The sequence below is a fragment of the Passer montanus genome, unplaced genomic scaffold (genome assembly GCF_014805655.1).
Source record: "Passer montanus isolate IOZ18808 unplaced genomic scaffold, ASM1480565v1 scaffold25, whole genome shotgun sequence".
Taxonomy (NCBI): domain Eukaryota; kingdom Metazoa; phylum Chordata; class Aves; order Passeriformes; family Passeridae; genus Passer; species Passer montanus.
In genome coordinates, this window is record NW_024367149.1 from 7,282,448 (window position 1) to 7,307,770 (window position 25,323).

Below are 25,323 nucleotides of genomic sequence, written 5' to 3' on the forward strand. Positions count from 1 at the left end.
AATCAGTGCCAGGTAAATTCTGCTACAGAACTGGAAAGAGTTATCTTGCAAGAAAGTTGATTTTTATGCTGAAATCATGTGTAAAGGTCAAACTGCCTGTGGCACAGACCATGCAGAATAGTGTTTAAAATGTACCCCATTACAGATGAGTTGTACTTCAGACTTAAGAGGGCTTTATGAATAATGCAAAGGACTTCAGATGGCATGAAACATGCATTTTACTTTCTGCAGGGGGTAAAAGCTCATGGCTTAACAGCCACAGAATGTGGGAATAGCTGCAGATCAGCAATGTCTATCACAAGAAAAATAAGTGGTCCTGTTTGCTCAGCAGTTGTTTTCAGATGAGCAGGAAAGTACATGAGTCAAGACTTCCTTCTTTCACTTTTTCACTTAAAAAACCACACTGTGCATCCCAAGTGCAAATGCATCTTTCTCAGAGCTCTTTATCAGAATAACACGTTGATTTTGGCTCCTTGTCCTTATAAAAATACTGAAGTGTAACAAAACTAATTTCAAAACTCCTAACCACCTCCACACATTTTTTTTTCTGCTGTTGCAAATGAAATGGCTTGTGGGAGAAAAATGCCATGGAAAGACTAAAATGGATCCTGCAGTCAGAAAGCCGTCTGTAGTGAGAAAATCCAAAAATATCTGAGGCAGGCACCAAGTACTGAGATGAGCTGAGCTCTGTGAATGTGGCATTGCTTTTTGAAGGCCAGGAGCCTCTCATTTCCTCATGCTTCTCTTTGCCTGCTTTTCTGTCGTGGTAGAGAGGCTGATGTTTATAGGTGCCTGCTAACCCACTGTTGCTTACAGGGAGAGAATTGAGAGAGATCTGGAAAGGACTTGGATAGGGGTTGAATGCATGCATTATATAAAGACCAAAAAATCTGGAAGCTTTTTTTGTGGATGAATTACCCTTTTTTTTTTTTTTTGCCAAAATGAGGCTGGCATTGTGAGGACTGAAAATACTTGAGACCTCATTTGGAGCTAAATCCAGAAAAACTATGTCTTTAGCCTGTGAGCCTTTTTGCTTCCTGATTCAGAATGGAAAAGGAGGCAAGGATCTTTTCTGAACTTCAACACATAATATGGCTAAGTATTGGTAGAAATTCCAGTCTCTTATTCTTTTTTGTCTCCTGCTTTTCACATGTGCTTGCTGCAGATTTCATACCCACACCTGTCATGGGGAGCCACTTCACAGTGCAGCATTAAGCCAGAGAGTCCATCAGTGGCTACAAATTCCTACTGCTGGGAGAAAGCTACAGGTTCCAATTAGATTTCCTTTAGCAGGCATATTTCTTCTGCCAAATTCACTGAGTTTTAATTAGGAACAGGACCCCTTGTGCCTGGTGTAGTTCAGCACACAATTCAAGCTTGTTTGCTTGCTCTTTTCCAGCAAAAGGGCAAACACAGCTCTTAGCTTTACAAAGGGAAAGGAGAGGAGCTAGGCAGATTAAGGCATTGCTTCTAACTTAGAGTGATAATACATTGAATTATTAAGTAGTTGAGCTATGCACAGGAAAAATCTGACACAGATTTTGTGAAGACAGATCATGACAAATCAATCTAATTTCTCTCTTTATCAAGATAATTTTCCCTATCAGGTAAGTGGGAACAAGTGGCTGTGATTACAGATAGTTATGAAAATGCAGTCAAAGGGAAATTTTCAGTGACTCATTCTCAAGCACATTTTTGGAGGGAAGAAGGATGTCTTGGGAAGTGTCTGGCACATTATCCCAGATAAGTAGTAAGAGCTTGGAGAAGAACTAAAGAGCACATGAATAAAATTTTTGAATTACACCACCCTGAGAAGGGTTGCAAGACTCTGGGGCTAAAAATACCTTTCAGAATTATCTCTGTGCCCTCAAAAAATGTTCTGAAATTTTAAAAAAAGTGAAATAGAATAAAAATCAAGGTACTGTAGTTAAAAAGGAGAAACCAATTCCTCAATTATAATTAAAGAAGCTGACTAAATAGTGAAGAAATGCTTCCTAATGTCCAGTCTAAAGTTCCCCTGGTGCAGCTTTGAACCATTCCCATGCATCCTTTCACTGGATACTGGGGAGAAGAGCTCAGAGAATCACAGCATGGTTTGGGCTGGAAGGGACCTTCAGGATCATCTGTTCCAATCCTGCTCTCATGGACAGGGACACCTTCCAGTAGACCAGAGCTCAGATCTCCATCCCACCTGGCCTTGAACACTTCCAGGAATGGGGCATCCACAGCTTCTCTGGGCAGCCTGGGCCAGGGCCACCATTCTCTCCACATTCCCCTTCTCAGGAATCTGGGCAGAGCAGTGAGGTCACCCCTCAGCCTCCTTGTCCCTGAACGAGACAAGCCCAGCAGGGACACCTTCCAGTTGACCAGGCTGCTCAGATCTCCATCCCACCTGGCCTTGAACACTTCCAGGAATGGGGCATCCACAGCTTCTCTGGGCAGCCTGGGCCAGGGCCACCATTCTCTCCACATTCTGCTCCTCAGGAATCTGGGCAGAGCAGTGAGGTCACCCCTCAGCCTCCTTGTCCCTGAACGAGACAAGCCCGAAGTCCTTAGGCACTGCTCATGGGACATTCCTTCCACCTGTCCTTCCAGCCCTTTCTCCAGCTTTGTTGATCTCTTCTGGATGCTTTCGAGTACCTTAACATTCCTTAGATTGTGGAACCCAGAACCACACTCTGTGTTCACAGTGAGACTGCAGCAAGGCTCAAGACAGCAGGAGAACCCCCTCTTCTGAGCAGCTGGGTATTTATGGGTGTCTGACACACCCCAGGGTGGGGTTTGCCTCCTCTGCTGTCAGCCAGATGGCAGTGCTGGGGAAGGGTACACATCTAACTTTACGTGTATGTCTCAGGTTTTCATTTAAGTTCATCAGGAATGTGTAACCATCCTCAGAGTCTTCATCAGAAAATAATCTAGAATCTACAAAAAGTATCACTGCTAATTCAGATGAGCATCAGTCCTCTCAGTGAACTAGTACTGATGTTCTTTGCTGGTGAGGATGCTCTTGCTGCTAGTTGCCATCTGCCTCGAGTCCAAGATTTCATGCTTCAGAACTTCTGTCAGAAGCTAAGTTAGCTGAAATTGTCCAGCCAGACTTCAGTGTATGTCCATTTTTTTGCATATTTAGAAGCATTTGCTTCTAAACCCATCTGTACCAACAGCTGTTGTGTTTTACCTCAGAATCAATCCTGCTTTAATGAGCAGTAGAGCAATTTATTTGTATAGTAATTCCTCAAGTGTAGTTTGGAATATGTTCTGGTGTCTTTTGGGGTTCAAGGCACACATTGCAAGTATGTCTATCATTAAAAAGAAATTAAATGCATGGTTTGATGTAGATATTAGTGGTGCATTTTCCAAGAGGCACTGCATAGAAATGTTAGGTGAATGACTGTCTTTATATACAAAACCTTTTCATTTTGTTTCAGCACAATTGTGTGGGCCTTTATCACATGCAAGGGGAAGTTCTCACTTGCCCAGCAGAGGAGCAGCAGCAGAGTTACCCATCCACAAACATCCCCAGAGGAGGCACTTAGTGTTTCATAGCTTTAGTAATGCCCTTTAGGGGTGCTGTTCTTCACCTGATAAAGGTTAGGAATATAATGAGATACTTGGAAAGAAGTATCTGTGCCAGTGAAATGGATTGAGTCGTGTGGTTTGTTCTGGATTTTTTTTGTAGGAAAAAATTTCTTCCCCTGTTCAGTCTAATTTGTAACTTACTGGTATTTTGCAGATACAGAGCTGCATCCTTAACAAAGCCCCCACCAAAACAAACAGAGCCAAGTGACTTCAAGACACTTCCTGAGCCACAAGGATGGACTGTGACTGTAAGCCACAAGAACCTGACTCATTCTTCCAGAGGTGTTTCCTGGCTCTCATGACCACTGTCGATAACCTGAGGCCAATCTGAAGCTGTGCCAGGCTGTGTTTGTGTGTGGTTGTTAGCTATACTGAGCAGTTGTGGTTTTTGATTTGCACATGTCAGCTACTGCTGTTCAGTCATTTTCATGCAGGTTGTCTCTACCCTCTGCAATTCCAGTGAGATAACACAGTTGTCAAGCAGAGCAGAATTTGGCACACCATGTTGACCAAGCTTTATTTTAAGCTTTCCCCATGTGCCATCTCAGTGTAGTGTCTTCATGTCATGAACATGGTTGTCTTTAGCCAAATGTGACTGTTCAGTGCACAAACCAATGTGAATGTAGTACCTCAATAAAATCTGGCATTTGTGTTGTATTTTTCTTAATTTATCATTTCCCTCCACCTTTTTTTCCTCAGAATATTTTTGTGAATCTTGAAAGTACTTTGATGGGAAAATTTTCTAACAAAAGGTGAAGTTTATAAAGAATGAATTTTTGTAGGGAAGTTAAGACTTTAACAGCTATTTTCACTGGCATTGGTATACACTGAAATGAATTGAAATCAACATCCATGATTGTTTTGCAGATTCTTCATCAAAACATGTTGGAATATTTCTTGGGAAGCAAACTAAAATTTTCCAGTAGTATTTCAGTTTGGAGCACTAATTTGTGAAATGTTGAACTTCCTTCAGGTAATCAAAGAGCTCTAATTGCCCATTTTATTTCCCCAGAAGTCTTAGGAACAACCAAGACAATCTTAACTGTCATATTTGAGTTGTCAGTTCTTTCAAGTTTCAGTCTTGAAATCATGAACATTAGTGATAATGATTTCTTTTCATCTTGTGAGGGTTCTTAAAGGTGAGTGATCAAAAGAATTTCAAAACTGTTTAACCATGCTGTTGATATTAAGGCAGTAGACATAACTTCCATTTGAAGATGAGGCCTAAAATATTTACCTACCATGACAATTTTGTCTGTAGTTATACTTCAACTTGTAAAGACAAAATCCTTGTCTACTTCTTGGGAGTGACTTCTTTTCGTGTTCTAGTGCTTGAAATTTAAACTCTGTAGCTGTCTGGTACTGTGCATCAAAACCCCAAAGTGCTTCTGATCTCATCTGCTCTTGTGTGAAATAATGAAATAATACACCAGTGCCTCCCACTGAAGCAGAGAATGTGGTGTATGTTCTTCCAATAGCTGTCTGTATATGATATCTCATTAAACTGCTCTTTGCCACTATGGACTGGGAGAAAATTGAAACTACATCGGATGCATAAAGAAAATGTTTTCTAACAACAGGATATAAACCTGATCTTCTGGCCTCATAACTTTCTTGATTGGGACTGTCAAAGAGCAGAAGGGAAAGGATTTATGAGTTTTGCCATCTGGTTTCCTTGGAGGATGCCAGCCACGAGACAAATGTTCTGGAAGCATATGCTTCCTTTTGAACCACCAATAAAGGATTTATGGAAGATGAAAAAAAAATATTTAAGTTATTTTAACTTCATAAAAATTTGAGTCAGCACTTCTTTAATTTTTAAATACTAAGGTTGCTTAAAAGAAACAAGATGTACTCGATATTTTGAATGTTGCAAGATCAAAATATCTTTGATTTCTGTCTCTTGGGCGATTTCAAAATCTTTGATTCCTCAAAAAACAAGGTTATTTCCCCCTCAGATACTGGACTATTTATTCATTTCGAGTCTCTTAAGACACCAAAGTAACAGAATTAAAAGTAAAAAACAGAATGCAAAAAGAATGATTCCAGTTCTTTGGTTATGTCCAATGTCAGTTTTTGTTTTCTGTCACTGTGCTTAGGAAAACCCATTCCTTTGCCCTTTTAGCTAGTTGTTTTGAAATTGAGGGTTTCTAAATGTCACCAAAAAGTGCCTCCCACACAGGTTTGATTAGGGAATCAGCACACTGCCCAGAACAGCTTTCAAATGTAATGTGCAGTCACAACAAGGGTGACTCCCTGTGCTTAATAGGCATAATAAGCCTTAATGTACTTGTTAGACATAGCCCTAATTTTTGCCCTGGGAACATTTTAAGCTTAAATGGCCTAAATTACCCCATAAAGCAAATTCAGGGCTGTTGTGCCATCAACCATACAGAAGATACTAAATCTCACAGGAGTTGCTGTGAGCATTTTTTATTGTTTTTTAAAGTTGAGGAGTTTTTCTAATCATAGAGCCAAAATAAAAGTTGTGTGAAATAGGCCTCTCAGTCTGTGGGATGGAGAAGGAGTGTTTGTGTCTGTGCACACACAGCAGAGCAGCACGAGCAGCAGCTCCTGATGGATTTCAGTGGGACCAGGATGGCTGATCCCCACTGGCACTTCTGGGCCTGGCTGCTGCTCCTTTGGAGTCACGCTGGCAGAAGTGGCAGCTCACTGCAGAGTGATCTACTTTTGTCATCCCTACCATTCTCTAGATATTACAATATTTGTAACTGCATGTTCACTTAATTCAGTGTTACTGAATCTGACTTTGGGTCTAAGTAGAAAATACCTAATCAATGCTGCCACACAATCAGTCAAATATATAATGATTTTAATAATTTATAACTTTTAAGTTTAATTTCTGAAGGCTTTATCCTTCACAAGTTTTAAATTAAGGAAGAAAGACCAAAGAAAAGTTACAGTTTTACTGAATTAAAATAATGCCTGTTTATATTTTTTCCTAACATGACAAATGTTAGAGATCCTCACAACTGTTAACAGCCTTCAAGTTTTGGAAAAATTGAGGCAGGAAAAGCATAAAGATTCAGATACTTCCTGGGAATAAAAATGAGAAGATTTAAAGTTCTATTCTGTTAGCCTGAAGCTCACAGGAATCCTGTCTTTTAAGGTGAAGTGAGTAATTTAAAAATTTGTCTAGATGGATTTTTTGATAGATTTTGAAGTGGTCTTGTTCTTTTCACAGTCATTTGTTTGGAATGGTAGGAATTTAAGAAAAAACTTACATATTTTAACAGATACTGTATAGTGGGGTGGAGATCCACTAAAACTGTATTAAAAGCAGAGGATGAGAGGATTCTACAATGCACTGGCTTTTGGAAAATCGGCTCTGAGCTATGTGAAGGATGTCTGGTTCAAAAAAAAAGAGATCTGTGCTGCAGAGAGAAATTGAAAAAGTTGAAAACCTCATCTGAACAACCACCATCAGGATTTCTCCAAGTTCTCAACACCATTTGTTTCTGGGTCTTTGGAGCAGGGGCTGGTTTCTAGTGCTCAGCAGGATTATTGCACTTAGCATCTCTTGCCTGTCATTCTGTAGTTCCTGAGTGTGGTACACAGGTAGAGATAAGTGATTCAGGTATGTGTGCAGAGTGTGTATAAGATACCTTTGTATGGGAAGAACCTACCCAGGCACCTCTGAAATCCCTGAGTCTGTGACCAATATACTGAAATTTAGATCTCACATGTATTATAAACCAGCTACTTCAAAACAACTTTTTAGTCCTGTCCATTACTCCTATGCATTTGCCAACCTCCATCCTTTAGAAAAACTGTTGAAGAGCCTTGCTTTATATACTGAGAGTACATTTTGATGGCAGCAGCAAAACAGAGTGCTGAAATTGATTAGTGGGAACAGTGTAAGTTCAAAAGAGGTGCATATAAGCAGCTTTTTGCATCTGATATTTTAGGATATTAAGGCTGAAGCTTATGAAACCACAGCTTCCCTTTCCCCCAGTTTAAAAAGAAGCTGGTGGCAAGAGGGTATTGAGGGCCATGATGATTTTCTTTCCTCCATCAGCAGTGCTGAATATTTTGCCAGCTGAGTCACACAGTGTGACCTAAAGGTTTTGAGGGAAAATGGGTTGTTCAGGCTTTGGTTGGCTGTGGATGAACTTCTGCAGAGGGGCATGGACTTGGTGGGGCAGCATCTTACACCTCCTGAGCCCTTGTCCAGGCAAAATCTGGATCTGTTCCAAAAGGGTGGGCAGGCTTTGTCCCCAGAATTAGAGGAGAGTGAGCAGCTGGCTTATGAACATTTTGTGCTGTCAATTCTCATGTTTACTATGATAATCTGGATTTCATGGATAGCACCTTGCATTGGCCTGGTCCTTTGCCTTTATTGCTGCGTCTCTTCTCCGACTTCTCTCACACAGCTTAGAGCAGGTGGAAACCTTTTAGGTGTTGATGCAGGGTCAAGAGAGTACTGAAGTGGCTCTGCAATGGCCTTTATGTGACTGTACTCCAAGACAGAAAAGCCTTGTGTAAACCAAGCCTCAGGTTGGATCCATGCCTGCCCAAAGTTGTGACCTACTCCAGGGAGAGTGAGATGTTCTTCTTGTTCCTGATGAATGGCTACTTACTTCTGCAAACAAATGTAAGGTTAAGTATGTTTCCCTTAATGAATGTGCTGAGAAATTGAATCAGTGTTTTTGAATCAACCACAGAAATTTCAGTAAATTGGATCTGCTTCTTTTACAGTGCTGAATCAAAATGTCAGACCAGCACAACTCAATTATAGGAGAGGAAATAAAACAACATGCTGAATATCAGCAAGTTATTTCAAATTGCCAGTGCCATAACTACCTGTGGGAAATGAGAACGAACAAGGCAAAGATTCAGCTGTGGGAAAATTGGCTCAGAGCAACTTGTTTGCAAAGTTTCAAAGTGCATTTTTTCACCCCATCTGAGCTTTATAGACTGGCTGCACCCTTCAGTTACTGGTTTTGCTAGAGATGTTTTAGGTGCAAAGAAGTGAGGCAAAGTAACAGGAGAATCAGTATTTGTGCATTTTGTTTTTTAAAAGGTAAAGGAAGTTATTGTCCTTTCAGTCCAATGTTGGTTCTCATTTTGTCCTTTTTAAAAAAGATCCCAAAATCCTTTATCCAGAGGAGAAAATAATGCAGCTGGGAAATTTTTCTTTGCATTTTTAAGCAGAGATGATTCCTTATTTTAATGAACTTGGGAGACATGGTGAAGTGACTTTTATATCACGTGACATTGTGTCTGAGTGTTTCCTACAGCATGAAAAGCCAGAAATTGCAAGTGAAATATATGGATTTATTCATGATGAAGACAACAAATTCAGAATCTCTCCACAATTAACAGTTAACCCAAGAAATAGATTACCTATCATGCAATACATGTGTTTTTAAAAAATAATAAGGAGAGTTTGAGTTGCAATTGGGAAAGCAAGTGCTGAAGTTGTTGGCTGTAATGACTAAATATACAGATCAGGTCTGAGTAATATGTTTCTTCTAAGGTACAAGTTATTAGATCCTGTAATTTGTGAATATTTTTTTTTTTTTTTCGCCATTACCATGGGAAGGCAGAAACTGGCAAAGCAAAGATCACAAAGACTGGTTAAATCTGTACTTTTTATTTTCTCCATTACCATGGGAAGGCAGAAGCTGGGAAAGCAAAGATCACAAAGACTGGTTAAATCTCTTGGATAAAAAGACTGTGAAGTGGTGACTTCACAACAGGTAACTTGTCCTGCAGGTCCTCACCTTTGCCCTGAGGATGAACGCTCTGAACCTGAGCATCAGCTGCTGGTACAGCTGGTAAACACAACACCACTGTGGTAAAACTGTGGTTTCCTTCAAGCTTTGGTGAGCTTTTGTGTTTGTGGTTTTGGCTCTGTCTCTTCCCCTCGGTGCTGATTAGCATGTTAATGGCTGGCAGTTGGCGTCAAGATCCCTCTAATACGTCACAACTGGAGAGCTCGTTCCACTTGAGGCAAATAATATTCCTTGCAGGTTATCAACAGGCAGTGTTTCATATTTATCAGCTTGACAACAGCAGGTAGTGTGAGGAGCCTGAAGAGTCCTCAGTGGTAGCATGTAATAAAGTCAAATAAAGTACTTTTCTAAGTTATTCAGAATATCGTAATATCTTAAATAATAATAATAAAAAAGAAGTTGTAAAGCACTGCACAGTCAGTCTGTAGTGTTAGACAAGGGATGTGGAATAATACTTTAACTCACCAGCTAACAGTTTATTATGAGCCAGCCAAAAATAAAACCATGACAAAACATGATGTCCTATGCAGCTGCTTTTGGGAATAGCATAAGGAAGCATAAGATATCCCAGGACAGAGAAAAATGAAAGTGCAGAATTCTGTTTCAGTGATATAACGGGACTAAATTAAATCTGTAAGTTAGTCCTGTGGAATTCAAACACCCACAGAAGGAATTCACTGGCAGATCACTGGGCTGTATCTAAGCAGTACTCAGCATGCATTGCTTATCCCACATGGTAACATTCAGGGAAAAGGAAATAGACAGGAGCAACAAGCATGAACAGTAGAAAAAGTTTACCCCAAAAGATGGACTTAGAAAGGACTCTGAGAACAGAAAGCCTGTAGAAGTCATTGTTCTGTCTGGTCATTTACACCACAGACAAAATGTTTGAAACTGTGTGGCGATGTCCTGTCAAGGACACTGGCCAACAGATAGCCATGTCTAGTTTAATCATAACCTGCAAAAAATTCTGTGTCTCAGACTTGTCTGGGCAAAACTGTGAGATGCAATGCCAGGGATAGACCATCTGTTTCCTTGAGCTGGTTGAAAAACACACAAAGAGAGAGGAAATTCTCCACCCAGGGCTTATTGCTCCGGAGGAATGCAGGTGTGCTGCTGTAGCAGAGAATGCAGTGAGGTTGTTTCATGTTTCCTTCTGCAGCTGCCAGGTCTCAGGCTGCCCTGCTCAGCAGCCACCCTGTGATTCTCTGGAGTGGCAGGTCACCCAGGAGCATGGCACTGTCAGCTGCTCACATCCAGGCCTTCACACACTCCTGAAGTTTTTCTAATGTCTAACATGGCAGCAGAGATGTGAGAGAAGGGTTTTTGGGAAAGTTATTTTTCAGCCTTCCAGATTTTAATTTCTTCCTGCCTCAGGAGGAAATGGTGTTTGTGTAGGTTTCAAGTCTCATGGAATAAGATGATTCAGGGAAAAATATTTGAAGTTTTGGATTCTGGGTCATACCACCCCTAACATTTACACTTTTCCAATTTGTTCTTCTCTTTCAGGTACACCATGTTCAGTTCAGTATCTAAAACTCTGGGGTTTGGCTGGAAAATATTAAACTAATTCCTGGTAACTTTCAGAATCTAAGATCATCTGGGTATTTATAAGGTATGTCTTGAAACATGTTTGGAATATGAATATTTTAGCAAATGTTTGTATAGCACATGGGCATTCCAGTCTAATGACTAGGAAGAGTAGGACCCCCCAGTATTAAAGGCACAAAACAGCCTTTTAAAGAGTAAATCTTTAGGAGGCAGGAATGGTGCACATGCTTAAGAAAGGAATGGAAGGAAACACCAAGAAGCCCACATTTCTCTGGAAGTTAAGGAGCAGACTTCACATGTCATTAAGCATAAACTAACCCTGGCAATTATATCTGTGGTTACCCATTATTTTGTGTTAATGAGAAGTGTAAGTTAAAAAAAAATAGTATTTCTTAAAGCAAAAATATCATCACAATTTTGTTGCTTCTTTTAGCATAAGGAAATACAGTAGTTTCATGGTGCACTTACATTATTAGAGACTATTTAAATGTCATTTTATTTCTCTATAGAACATAATTAACACTTATCTGATATACCAAGATTGTTGTTGGATCTTGTACTAATTCAGGTGAATGTAGACTTTTGTGACTTTTGTGACTTTAATATCACAAGTGCTGCTTTGGGGGTGGCAGTTGCTCTTCATCTGCCAAGGCCCCATAGCTGCAGGTTCCATTTTCCCCCTCCCTTTCTGCTGCATCCCTGCAGATGATGTCTGTAAAGCTGGATGTCCCAGCAATGATCAATAAGCAGATCACCAGTGCCAGAGATTAGGCAGGGTGGTGTGACAAGAGAGAGCTGCTCTTCCCTACACAGCAGCACCAATCTCCAGCCAGTCAAAGATTTGCTGTCAAGTGTGACAAGCAGAGAACTAAACCCTCAATAAATTTGTTCAGACATTTTTATTTTCTGTGTACTGGGGCTGAACAAAATACTTAAGGACTTCCAGGCAAGCATTGCATGCCCCAGCCAAAGTAATTTCCTCCATTTTCCATAGCATTTCAGCAGCAAAAAGTAATGAGAAATACTTGGCTACTGTGATTTTCAACTGCATCTATTCAGTCTTCCAGAACTGAATGGTTTAGCTGGATGCTGGAATATCAGAGTAAAATTCTCTTCATCCATCAGTATTTTGAGACCAGCCACACTGGGCTTCTGCTTCCATCAGGAGCTCCTGTAATATCCATCAAACATTTTTCAAGATTGTGTTTAAACTCCTAAAAGAGTACACACTTGTGTCACTCCTGGACAATGCTGTGTGAGTCAAGAGTGCTTTCATCAGGTCAGAGCTGAAAGCAGATTGTGCCTGTTGCTGCCATCATATGCACTGCTTAAATTGAGTCTTTGGGAGCCCATGGTGTGAATGGGTCCAACCAATAACAGAATTAGGCCTTGAATCTTAACTAGATATTGGGATCCTTCTAAAACAGAGTTATTTGGAGTATTTTTATAAAAAGGAATGATATTTTTGTCACCAATTGATTTGTCTAGAGCTGTTGAAGACCCAAGGTCCCATAATTTACAAGGAACGTAGAATTACAGTAATTTTTCATGATTTCATTGTGTCATTTTCATTCAAAACTTCCTATTCATCCAGGGACATTCTGAGTACCTACTTGAAACTCAAAAGCACCTAAGTGATCCAAGTGAACACACAGAAGGAGAGGTCTGCTGTGATATCCACTGTACAAAGGTGTTTCACTGCAGTTGACTTGGGTGGCATTAGCACTGAGATACCTTCAGACAGCCTTAGGTGCTCACTTGTGTCCTTCCTGTCTCAAGGACTTCTTCAAAAACTCTTCTCTCTAGGTGATGGAATGGTGGGAAATCAGGGGAGGACAAAGTTCCTCCAAGTAGCCTGAAAAATGGAATGCAAACCGTTCTTTAGAAAGGTGCTCTGGTTGTTTTTCTGTGCCCAGACTCCCTTATTTCAAACAGGAGTGGCTGTAGATGTGCTGCAGTGGTAACGTTTAGTAGTCAAGTACTGTCTGTTGCAAATTGCTTTGCTCCTGAACCCAGTTATGGTTGCTAAGTGACAAAAACCTAATTGTCTCTCATGACTTTGACTAAGCCAAGCATTTAAAAGCAAGAAAGTGAAGTGATAAGGATGATGCAGCTCTCCTGCTGTCCATATAACAAGGCAGGTTTGGTACTAATCTGTTTTCCAGAGCAGACAAAGGTGTTTGTTTGCTGTTCTCCACTAACTTTATTATTCCCAGTGGTATTATAGAGAATTACATTAATTGCTATGGTAATAGTAACAAGAAGCAATTACTTTCAGCAAACAGCAATTACTTCACCTTCCCAAATTTGTTTGTAGCCACATCTGCCCTTAATAACAAACATTTTTTTCCTAGAAATTAAAAAAGGTGGGGAGAGTGTACAAATCTGCATGTTAGGGATCTTACCCATGACCAAACCCCAAGGACAAAACTGAATATTTAAAATTCTCATTACTTTTGTAAGCATCTCATGTAAGCAGGGGTGGCATCTCATCTTGTCAGGGGTGGCTTAGGACTGCTTTTAGTTGTGATTGGTAAATGGTATAGGCACGAATAAAAAATACGTGGGAAAAAGAAGTAAAGTAAAAGCTGGGACCAGCTTGGTTTCACTTAAAATAATCCATAATGTTGTTCTTATTTCCTATCTAAGGACTTTAAAGAAGGCACCTATGTGAATATAGATTTAGAAGGTATTAGAATAAAAAACATTACAGGGCATGTGTTTTCTGTGTTGACATATGATTGTTACTGGGCAAACTGATGAAATACTGTGGCATTAACAGTACTAAAGTGGTATTGAGTGCCTCATAAAGGCATTAAATTAAATCTAAAGATCATATTCTATAAGTTGATAATGTGTATAATAGCTTTCCCTTTTGTTTCTTTTGTTTTTTAAGCAATGTCTCTTACCCGGCAGTACTTCACAAACGGTTTTGGCTTTTTTTAATCCTCTGTGTCTGTCTTAGATTGAAAACTTTTGTTGATAAACAGCTCCAATGGTGTTTGCTATTCAAAAGCAGCATTCTTTAACATCACTAAAATGCATTAAACCCTTCAGAATAAGAACACCCCAAACTACTAATTATCAGGGTAATGAGCTGTGCTGCTCATATGAGTAAACTGAGAAACATTTAGTCCTTGTTTTCACTTGGAAAGATGGCATTTTCTGCTCTGTGCTCTCCAGTGCAAGGCCAGGCCTGGAAAATACCCAGGGGCACATTAGCAGAGGATTTTGTCTAGCCAGGATGAAGGTGGTGATCAATAAGAATCAATGCTCTGTTTCCCACCTATCTGCCACATTTAGAAGTGTTCTCCAGACTCCAGAGCAGTACAATCCATAGCTGGGGCCTGGAATCAGCACATCAGGCTAAGGAAAATGAAAGGAAGCTGGCACTAAGTTGGCTCACTAAATTCTCTGTATACACATGGTCCCCCAGGTTTGGTTTGCCATGGCAAAAGTACACCCCAAATCCATAAGTTGTATTTCATCCTTGTTGCAACTCTTTGTTTCTCTGGAGAAAGAGCTCTACAGTGTTGAATAATGGTGATGTTTTCCAGTGTTTTTTATTTCTAGTGTAATGATTTATGGTCCTGGGTCTGATAGGCAGAATAAGTGGAATCCCTGGGGGGATTCTGGATGGGAACATTTGCCAAGCCCTGAGCAGCACAACTCATAACAGTGCATTAAGACCATATTTGCTTTTAATCTCTGCTTCACTCTCTATGCCAGCAGTTTTGAGGAATAATTGACATTACCTTGAATTCAGTGATGTGCCTACACTTTTTTTATGAGCAGACATGATCTCACTCTGCTTGCTAGGAAAATACCATCTCCAAACAATGGGTTAGCAAAGCCCTGAGTCTGGCCTGATACCTGCATTTGCTCAGCTTCAGGACTGTGCTGAATGGCTCATAGCCAGCCTGAAACACAGGCTGGGAGAGCTCAGGAGAGAGCAGGAAAAGAGAAAAGAAAGGTGGACTTGTCTTAAGGAAGTTGAAGTGAGGTTTATAAAACTGACTGTAGCCTGCTTTTCCATCAGACCATGTGAATTAAGCACTTTGCTGCATTTCCAGATACCTGAATATAATTAAAAAGCTTGCTTAGTATGAATTAATGTGATTAGAGTCAGAATTCTTCTTGCTAGATGCTTCCTTTAAATGAAATATAATCTAGTTATGTGTACCAGTTATCAAGGAAACTGTATCATAACTCCCTCAGCACAATTCCAGAATATAATCCCAATGTTTTAGTGTTTGGGATAGTGCAATGCTGCAAGTTTGAACACCATGTGATTTTTAAACAATGAGAAAAGTATGTGAACTGTACACACCTTGTACACATCTTGTCTTCCAATTCCTAGTTTTCAAATAGCAGTTCAGTTTTCCAGCTTGATTTATGTAGCTCAGAAGGTTAAAGGACTGAACTAAAACCGTTTTCTCCAGAAAAACCATTTCATTAAAACCTGACATTCAGCCACTAAAGAATTCTCCAGTGACCAAATGAAAACTGAAGAGTGTTAAGGGATATTAATGTTGTGCTAAGCCATATCTGCCTTTGCCTTCCAAATTAGAAACAATCAGAATTAGCTGAAAAAAAAATTGCTCCAGTCAAATAAAATTTTAAAAGATACAAAGTTATTAGAGTGAAGTAAATTCATGGCAAATGTGAAGTGCAGCTGGAAATATGAATTAATCAGTGATACGGATATGGAGATCATGAAAACAAAATTGTTCAACAAAATTGTAGCAATGTTGTTTTCTTCTTCTTCCCAGACAATTAACAAATTGGTTTGTCTCTGTATTTTACCACTGATTAAAAAGCTGAAAGCTCATTCTGATGTGCCAGAGGATTACAAGGGAAGGCATCCAAGTGTTCAGCCTGGGCACTGCCACTGCCTCAGGCACACTCACCACAGGCAGCTGCTCTCCTGTTGCCTCCCTCAATACACCAGGCCACTGGCTCTTGGTACCTAAATTCTCCATGTTTGGCTTGGAGTTTTGATGAGCATTGTAGTCTTCATCACCAGGATGAAATAAAGAACTTGAAGCACAAATAATGGGTAAGCTACTGTATCTGGCATTTCAGTGAGACACAGACTAGGCTTCTTTATTCCTGAGTTTACAAAAGCAGCTCTAATTAACAGGTTGTTAATGCATCTGCCAGATTATGTAGAGACTATGTGCAGTCCTCCTATGGAACTGGCCCAGCACCCTCCAAAGAAAAGAGCTGTTGCAAGCTATGCTAAAAATGGGACCATTTTTAATGTTGGGCATAAAATTCTTATCCAGAGGCACAAGAAAGCTTATGATAGTGGATGACTACATCCACTGGAGAAAACATCTTACTCTGATCCTTTCAGATAATCTAGAATCTTTCAGAAAGAAGAAAACAGATTGTTTCAGTAGCCAAACAGTATAAATTATAATAAATTATCCTTTGAACAAGCAACTGATCCTCAATGTGTATATGCACATTTTGGGAATATGGGTATTTTTAAAATGTTTCCTAAGTGTATATCAAGACTCCACCAAAATGCTTTCATCTTTACTTTATGCAATGCAAATTTAATTGTTTTTTGCTACTCATATTCTCAGTTTAAGCAAATCAAAAAACAACTTAGACTTTTAAAAATGATAGCATGAAGAACAATAGGCATCTTTCTTTTGGCACCATGGGAAAGCTGCAACAACAATTTCTTTACAGAAAAGCCAGAAATGCCATTAATCTAAATGACCAGGGAGCAGATGCAGAGGCCAGCAGACAAATCATTTGCTGTTATAAAAGAAAGCATCCTTTTATGCAAATGAGCATCAGTGATACTGGGATAGGTAAGGACACATTAAGAAGCTTAGGAGCCAAGTTCACTATTCCAGTTTCTTTAGCATGATTTCTGTGACTTTTATGAGTTTTAGTTATTTCATCCTGTCCATGCAGTAACTTCATTATACATTCCTGCTCCCAGACTCTTCCAGGTCCCCTTGTCTTGCCACCTTCTTTGGCATTAGGCTTGCACCAGCCATGGCACTTAAGCAGCATGTTCTCCCTCCCTCTCATCACAGCCCATGGGCTTCTAGCACCACTCACCTTCTGTGCCCCTATAAGGTGGATTATTCATGATTTAAAAAAAAAAATTAAATATTAACTAAGCTAGTTTTAAGTTTACATCAGCCATAACTCCCCACCCAATCCATTCCTCCCAACCCAAACCCTGCTGTACAAGCAAAATAGGTACAACACAGCAAATATGTGTTAGAGGCAGAGTCTCTCCCAGCATCAGGTGGGGGCTACAACACAAGGCTCTCCACTTTGGATTCCTCTGTGTCCTGCAAGGCAGCTGCAGTTAACACCTGCTGCTACAATTAGTGTCTCATTTTCAAAAGGCTTTTTCTCCTTCATTGCTATTTGGTAGCAATGGTGTTCATTGGTAGAGACCCCTTGCAGTCTGCAGTTCCAGTTAAGCATTGCTATGGATTGTCACAGAGCAGAGCTTTAAGGAGTGGTGAGGAAATGCAAAATGTGTAAAAAACAGTGTAATGGTCTGCTTGAACAAAAAATATTTCGTTTTCTGACAGGCATATTCTGCTCTGATTTTGCAAAGCTGTCCTGCTTCACTGAGTTTGTTTTGCTAGCTCTTATCCATGGCAAATGGACATTTTAATTTATAGCTGCATATTACACTTGTTCTTACACACCATTTGCAGTTTCCACTGCTTCTCATTGGTGATTATTCCTCTTGAAAGGCAACGATCAAGCAAATTAGTGGACAGCATTCATGATGAACTCTTCCTTCTTTTCCTTTAGGATATTCCTGAAGTGCAAATGCTGAGAACATGAAATGGTTCACTACTTTTTAAATAGCTGTCTGTGTCAAGGTTAATTAGATTCCATTAGATAGCAAGATATTCCTAGAGAGAAAATCTTTGAGGTTATCTCTGCAAAACCTTACTGCTCTGAAGGGCATGGCCACCTCAGCTCTGCAGGCCAGCATGGCCTGAGATGGCCATGAGGAGCTGAGATGGACAAATGAGAAATTCTGATCTAATCCAAATTCCTGCATCAAAAACCCGTGGAAATGGGGATTGGCTCCTATAGTAGTTGCAAAGGTGGAGCCAGTTCCATGTGAGTTGTGCTTTGGAAAACACACATACAGTAATAAACAAAAGAAATAAATGCCATCTGGAAAGAATCACTGAGGTTTCCAGGTTTTAGAATGCAAAACCTACTTGCTGCTTCAGTTGGATTCCTGTTTAAGATGCAGCTGCTGTGGGAGTACGTGCAGCATATTTAATTTGAAAATATTCCCAGAACTTCTTTGCAGCAGACAGAACTTACTCAAATGAGTAAAGAAACATATTTAATTCTTTAAATCTCAGAGGGTTGTTTTGTTTGCCACAGATGTGACCCACAGCAAACATTTTTAATTAATGGCTCTCTAGCAGTCATGTTACCTTTCTCACTTGCCTGACTTTGAGGGCAGCTAATTTCTGTGTTTATCTGTTCTACTTGGCATGTACATAATGTGCTAATGAAGAGAGAAAGAGAACAATAATGATGCTCAGCACTTATACAGCATTTATTCCATGTTACTGCATAAATATTAATTGTGAATCTTCACAAAAGCCCCAAGGAATAAATTAATACTATTATCTTTCTATTTAGGGAAATAGAAGCAAAGGTGAAAGACTGTGAAAAGGAAACAGAAGTGCACAGATGTACTTTGCAAAGCTTTTTATAGCTTATGAAAAAGGTCTGTAGATGTTTATAAATCTGATTACAGTTTATATTTAGGTGTTATGGGAATAGTAAATCTTGCCTTCCTCCCTCTTTCCTGGGAACCTGACAAACGAGGAGCAGAAACATCCTTAGAATTCAACCAAAAGATGAGAAAGTTACACCATCAGGGAGAACTTTTCTTCCAAAAGCTTTCTTTCAACAGGCATTAAAGATAGTAGAGACTTGAAAACAGAATGAATAAAACCCACTTTTCTCAGTTAGGCACTGCTTCCCTGCCAGGCTGTTTTCTCCAGTAGAAATCACCCTGCTCCTCCATGCCCTGCCCTGCTGCAGTGCTGTTTGGGCTGCTTTAGTGTCACTGCAGGTCCCCACACCATAATTCTTCCATCTGTCTCTTGAACCTAAAATGGGCAAGAGAAAGGACACCTTGTTTTGGACAGATGATAAGCACTGTCTGTGCTATCATCCAGTTTATGAAAAACTCTCCAGGACTTCTTTAGGATCATTGAATATATTTAGTTCCAAAGAGCAGAAATTAATCAGTTCAGCAATTAAGGCACTTGATTCTATGATAACATTACTATCCTTGAAGAAACACAATACTTAAATGCTTTTTATTGCTTGTATTCCTTGAAAGATGCATTTGCCTTTTCAAAACAGAGACATTATGTTCTCAAAATCCATTTCCAATTGAAAAGCCTCCCACTGCCTACATGCAGGTGTGGATGTTTTCTGATTACTCCTAATCAAAGTTCAGGGTTGCTGCATTTCCCATGCAAGGGAGAGCAGGATAAACGCAAGTTAATAAAAGAGAGGAAGCAATGTTAGTCCCAGAGATGAAAACAGATGGGTTTACTCTGACTTCCATTGAATTTGCAGAAAGGGAGCAAACATTTATTTTAGATAGAGGATGTTCAATTAGATGCAATGTTTTCATGTACAGAGTATATAATAAAAAATGTGTTTATATCCTTTGGGATGACTCTTCTGCAAGTTGAGGTGTGAATGTCCCCAGGTTTATCTCCTCATTGTGTCAAGGGAGGCACTGCAGCATTTTGTGGCTTAGCTTGTGTATAGCACTTGGGGCCAAACCTGCAGCACAGAATGGCCAGGACAGGAGGCAGGAGAAATGTGGTGAGTCCTGGCTTTGCACAAGAAGGCATCACCCAGTTCACAGCTCTCCAGATGCTTTGTCAGCCCACCATGTAGGGGTGAGCCTGGCATGCACAGGCTTAAACATTTCAGTGGTTTATCAGAACCAGAGCTAAAGGCACACTAAAGAAAACAAAGCACATACTTTTTAGTTATTTATGCCTGGTTTTAACAAGTTTTTCAGGATTTTCTTCCAAAGTACTGCAAGCTATAAGGTAACTTAGAATTTCCAAAGCTGAAAGGGATGCTGAGGACCCTGCCCTCTACTTTGAACCTCACTCCTTGCTTGTACTACAGGTTCATTGGAGTAACCTCCTGAGTACAGAAGATTTTCCTCCCCAGAGTGTTTTCTCTGAGATACCAGCAAATATAAAAGTAGTACTTTGACATTATAGTTAGAGATGACTTCTTCAAATCTTCCTTATGTTCCTTAGTTAACACATTTCTACTTTTCTCCTCAGGACTGCCACAGGTACTTTATAGACCGTGTATTGTGAGAAGCAGTGGTTGTGCTGAGACCTTTGTAGAGTTGTGGCTTCCAGCTCATTGTGAGCTTGGCAGTGAGTCTCTGCTGGTGGTTTTGCTGCCTGTATTAGGTAATTTTTCTGCCTTTTCTCAGTTCATGTTCCTCACTCCACCTACTGTCTGGTACTCCTGCTGCCACAGACATTTAATGTGCATAATGCAATCTGTGACCAGAGCCACTTGGAAAGTTCCTTGTTTTCAGTAACAAAATGTACCAGTGTCTCATAGCTGCTGCAGCAAATGTTGCAGTCAATTTATTTGAGAGGATTTTGCCACTCTATGATGAGCAGCTGTTTGGGGCAGATTGCAGCTATGAAAATGTGCACTGGCCTAGTAGAGCCAGGGTAGTCGTGACTCCTGCAATGTCTGCTGCCTCCTTTGACAGAATTTTTGCTCTGCCGAGCTTAATTCTTTCTACCTTTTGCTTCCTGAAGGAAAGCAGTAAAATTACTTTAAGTGGCATCCCAATAAATTTTCATTTCAGAAATAAATTTCAGTAAATTAGACCACAAGTGATTACAAGACAGACAGGCTGCTAGTGACTCAGACTGTTTCTTTTGATTTCTTTTTAATTATTATTTTATTTTAACAAAGACACCTGCACAAAGCACTGCACTTAAAATCATTCATTTGACCCAAACAACCCCCATTCAATCTCCTGGCAATTAAGGAAGCACAAACCCCCTCAATGCAATTTTGTTTTCTTAAGAGAGCAAATGCAAAGTGTACTGTGTCAGTATGGGTAAATTGAACCTCACTGCATCTTCTGGTTACTCTGAACCATTCACAGGCAAAAACCTTTCTCTTCTTTGCAGACCTCCTCATACTTTTGGGAAAGTGCCTTCCCAGCAGGGCCAGGTAGTTAATTGGCTGTAAGTTTCCAGAAGTCAGTAAAAGCAGGTGGATTGGGCTGATCGAACCCATGAGTTTTTGACAGAAAGGCTTAAATGTTAAAAAACTGTGGGATCCTAGCAAGTATGAAGAACATTGTTGTCTCATCCCTTTGCTTTTCAATGGAGATTGCTCCCTCTAATATATATGAACGTATTGATTTATCTTTTGATTAAATGATCAAATGTGTTTCTGCAGCTTTGCTTTTCATTGGGCTGCATTTGTAACTGGTGCCAATAGATCATGATCTTGAGCTGAATGGGAGCAGTGGTCTGTTACCCCTGGTGTTCCCACTGGGGCTGTTGGTCTCTACATCCACAGGGATCAGCCCATGGCCAGAGATGCTCCCTAAAAGCACTGCTGTGCTTGGGAGGCCTGTGCCAAGGGGTTTAGGAGCTACAGAGATCCTGGCAATCCTTCCTAGTGTTTGCTGGAGCTACCAAGCCAGCACTTGGAATTTTAAATTGTGAACTCCAAGACTTGAGGGATGCAATGAATATTAATTCTGTTATATATAGGACTGAAGCCTTTCTGGGGAAGGTGATAAGGCAGCCCTGAGCTGATAAGGGCAGCTCAGAGTTTTAATGCAAAAAGGAAATGGCAGACTGTGCAAATGGGATCTGGTGTTTTATTCCATGGAAATCTAAGAGAATTGTCCAGTGAAAGTGGTTTGAAGCCTTCTGCAAAATGAGTTGCTTGAAAGAAAATGAGCTGACTCATTGGGTCACACCAGGAGCCTTTTTACTGGGCTGGCTGGGTGGCTGAGTTCTGTTTTCACATGGTCTTCACTGGGTTTCCTCTGATTTCTTTTGAAATGGAAATTTTTGGCTGAAATGAGGACCTGTGGACCAACCTTTGCAAAGGACTATGTATCTTTCTATATTGCATCTCATCAAGCAAACCTTCAGAAGCACAATTACCAGATTAGGACTGGAAAATCACGTCAGGCTGTTTATTCAGATCAACAAGTTTGGTTTTTAGCTTTGCTTCTCAGGGAGGTGACAGAGCAGGGCTGTCTGTGCCAGCAATGGAAAGGCTGCCTTGGATCCTCTTTTCTGGGGAATTGGACCACAGCCATTGGAGAGCTTTCATTTTTCTGTAAAAGTGTTTAAATAAAATCAGGATTTAGGGCACATTGTAGCATCTCTACTAGGACAGAAGCTGGGAGCAGCAGGTTTCCACTATTTGCTTTCCTCTAATTCCAGGTACTATTCAGCTGGCTGGGTCTTCTGTTATAATCTTGGTACTGGTGTGAAAATAGCAGCATATCACATGGCGGGTAAATCTCTTTTCTTATCAGTAAATAAAGCATTTCGTTTCTAGCATATTATTGCAATGACAGCACTAACAATAAAATCTGAAGAGCAGTTACACTTTGACACAGTTGAAAGATAAATCTGAAATGATCCTTATCACTAGTACCAGAAGCTACTCTCATTTTTCTGCCTATCTCCCTCATTGCAATGAACTGCATTTTTACACCAACCCCCTGCTAGTTATCTTCTCTGATGCTGAAGAATCATAACTTCACCTCCCATAGTGCTGGAAGGGCTCTTGTTCTTCACCTGGTTTTAAACAACACCCTACTGCAGTCAACTTGAACTAAATAAGCACTTGAGGGCCTAAGGAGGCCCTAGACTGCTGGGGCTCCTGCTTCTGTGCTGCTGGGCTGTTCTTGCTTGCTTCCATATTATTCTTTTACAACATTGTATTTGTGGTGGTTGAGGAAATAATGAGTTCTCTGCTGGAAAGTTTAGTAAACACAGGAAAAAATTGCATGCAGTGACTGAAGACTCTGGTAGAGGTTAAGCACACAGCTCTCAGGTATAATAAATACAGACAGTTCTGGCTTGAGACAGAGAACCAGACTGTAGAACTGCAAGGCCCCTTGTAGCTCAGTTTCAATTCAGGTCACACAGGCTCAGCAAACCAACCTGCTAATAACCTTCACTCTGTTCCTGAGCTGGGCAGGAGCACTGCAAATTCCTGTACACACCTAAACCCTGAGTGCACCTCCTGCACCAATGCTTCCCATGTTCCTCCTCCACTAGTTGCCTTCTCTGTCCTCTGAGCCTTTCTGGTGGGCAAAGCCAGCAGTCCTGCTTACAAAGATGGGATTGATCTACCTGTGCACCAGGCATGTCCCTGAATTCTCAGGTTTGGTCATATCTGTATCTGGTATGGCCACCACAGAAAACATGGGGGGAAAATAATAAAAGCAGTAGAGCCTTTCTGTATTTGCAACTTCTCTTTTTCTCCCAATCCCAAATTAGTGGTGTCCTTATTACTTTTGTGTTATAAGTCACCTCAAGTCCTTACCAGGCTCCCAGCTACCTAGTAAATAAATTCTATATTGCATCTCATCAAGCAAACCTTCAGAGGCACAATTACCAGATTAGAACTGGAAAACCATGTCAGGCTGCTTATTCAGACTCTTAACTCTTCATCCACTCACATTTATTGCCTCATTTTCTCAACTTCTATGTGAGGTACAATAATTTCTGTTCATCTGGTGGACCTGCATTCTTGCTTCCCTCTTCTGCCACTTTTATCACATTGGTCTCCAGTTTCCACAGAAACTGCAAGCTTCACCTTGCCCTTGGAATTATGGTCCCTTTGTTGCATTTCATGACTGCAGAAGAACATTAGTTTGCTCCAGGCATTTAAGTAGAAAAAAAGATGTATTTGATTCACTCCACAGAAGCATAATTTAAATGAGAACAACCTCAGACCACGGAGGGACTAGAGAGAGCAGGTTATTGTGCAAAGGTCACTGTGTGGAAGCTTTAATGAAACCGAGTTTCACAGAGCACATTATAGCAAATGAAGGCAGGACCTTGAGATCTCAAGAGGAGGCAAGACTATTCTAATTCCTCTAATGCAGAAGCAACAATGCCCTTAATATAGAAAGCCAGCAAGATTAACAGGTGCTGCTTACAGCTCCCAGGCATTAGCTGTGCTGCAGTGACCTGCCCTCCTGTTGGCTTGAGTCTGGCTGTGCACATTGTGCACATGAGGCACTGCTGCTGCGTGTGGCTGAAAGGAAATACCTGTGGCTGGAGCAGCTGAAGCTGGCCTGTCTGCTGTGCAAGAGGGCAGAGGAACAAGCCCCAAGTCCTGTTAGCATTTCTCTGACAAGGCAGTGACCAGCAGGAATACGGAGATCACCTGGAGCAGTGCCTGGGAGGGAGGGGTGCAGCAAGGCACAACCACCTGGCTTGGTTCAGTGGTGCCATCTGGAGCTGTTGCCTACCAGAAACCTGTCCAGTTGTGTTCCCACTGCTCCTGCAGGAATGAGAGAAAAATAGAGCAATGTTTTCATCCTGTGCCCAAATGCCAACTATTAGGGGCCAGCACTGGTAGCCAAGGGAACAGTCCTCCCACAGGAAAATAAGCAAAGCACAGCTGAGCAGAATGTAGAGAGGACAGAGCACAAAAGGCTCGTTTGATCCTGAGAACATTTGGATTTTGTTGTGGGGTTACAGTTGTTTCTTTTTTTTTAATAGAGATGTCTAGTCTTTTATCCATTCAGAGCACTCCGACTGCCTGCAATCCAAAGTGCTGGGGTACTCTTCAGCCTTTAATGGGTTCTCAAAAATCTTCAAACAGCTATTGCAATCCCATCAAGTAAATGCACAGCTGGGTCTGAGCTCAAAAACTCCCTCAGTCTCCAAAACCCAGACGTGTCTCTGTGTGTGTGCACCTGCCCACTGGCTCAGATGGAAAGTGAAGAAGCCAATGAGAAAAGGCTATATTTTTGTTTCCAGCCTTCACCTCTTCTGCCCCACAGGGGGTTTAAGCCTGGACCTTATTTAATAAATGCTCATCAACACCTACTCTATGCTACAGAGTCATATTCCTGCATGGAGTTTCACTCCATAGGGACTGCAGGGTTAATTAACGGGGGAGATCTTGGATTGTGAAAGATTTCTGTTCCAGGTTGTCCAGACACCTTGCAGATACCTGACGACTAATTTGATCTGATTTGGGATTCTATTTCAGAAAATACGTGATCTGAATATGCCATGATCTGGATCTGGCTCCTTCATTGAATTAGGATTGAGATGATTTCCTTTAGGAACAGGCATAGCTGGAAAAAAGGATCATCTGTTTATCTCCAGAACTAAACAAG

The 25,323-nt window shown here is 40.7% G+C and overlaps 1 protein-coding gene across 3 annotated transcripts in view; it reads left to right on the forward strand.

Moving 5' to 3' along the window:
- SHISAL2A (shisa like 2A) overlaps positions 1–25,323 on the forward strand; it is a 40,283-nt gene extending 14,960 nt beyond the window's left edge. Inside the window, exons 4-6 of one of the 3 annotated variants that reach the window (XR_005627707.1) lie at positions 3,734–3,827; positions 10,848–10,953; positions 25,194–25,323. The gene's annotated coding sequence lies outside the window, so the exon portion shown is untranslated. Of the gene's footprint in view, positions 1–3,733; positions 4,229–4,446; positions 5,104–10,847; positions 10,954–25,193 lie in introns of those variants that run through there. The other 2 variants (XR_005627708.1, XM_039711763.1) reach the window with 2 other exon arrangements.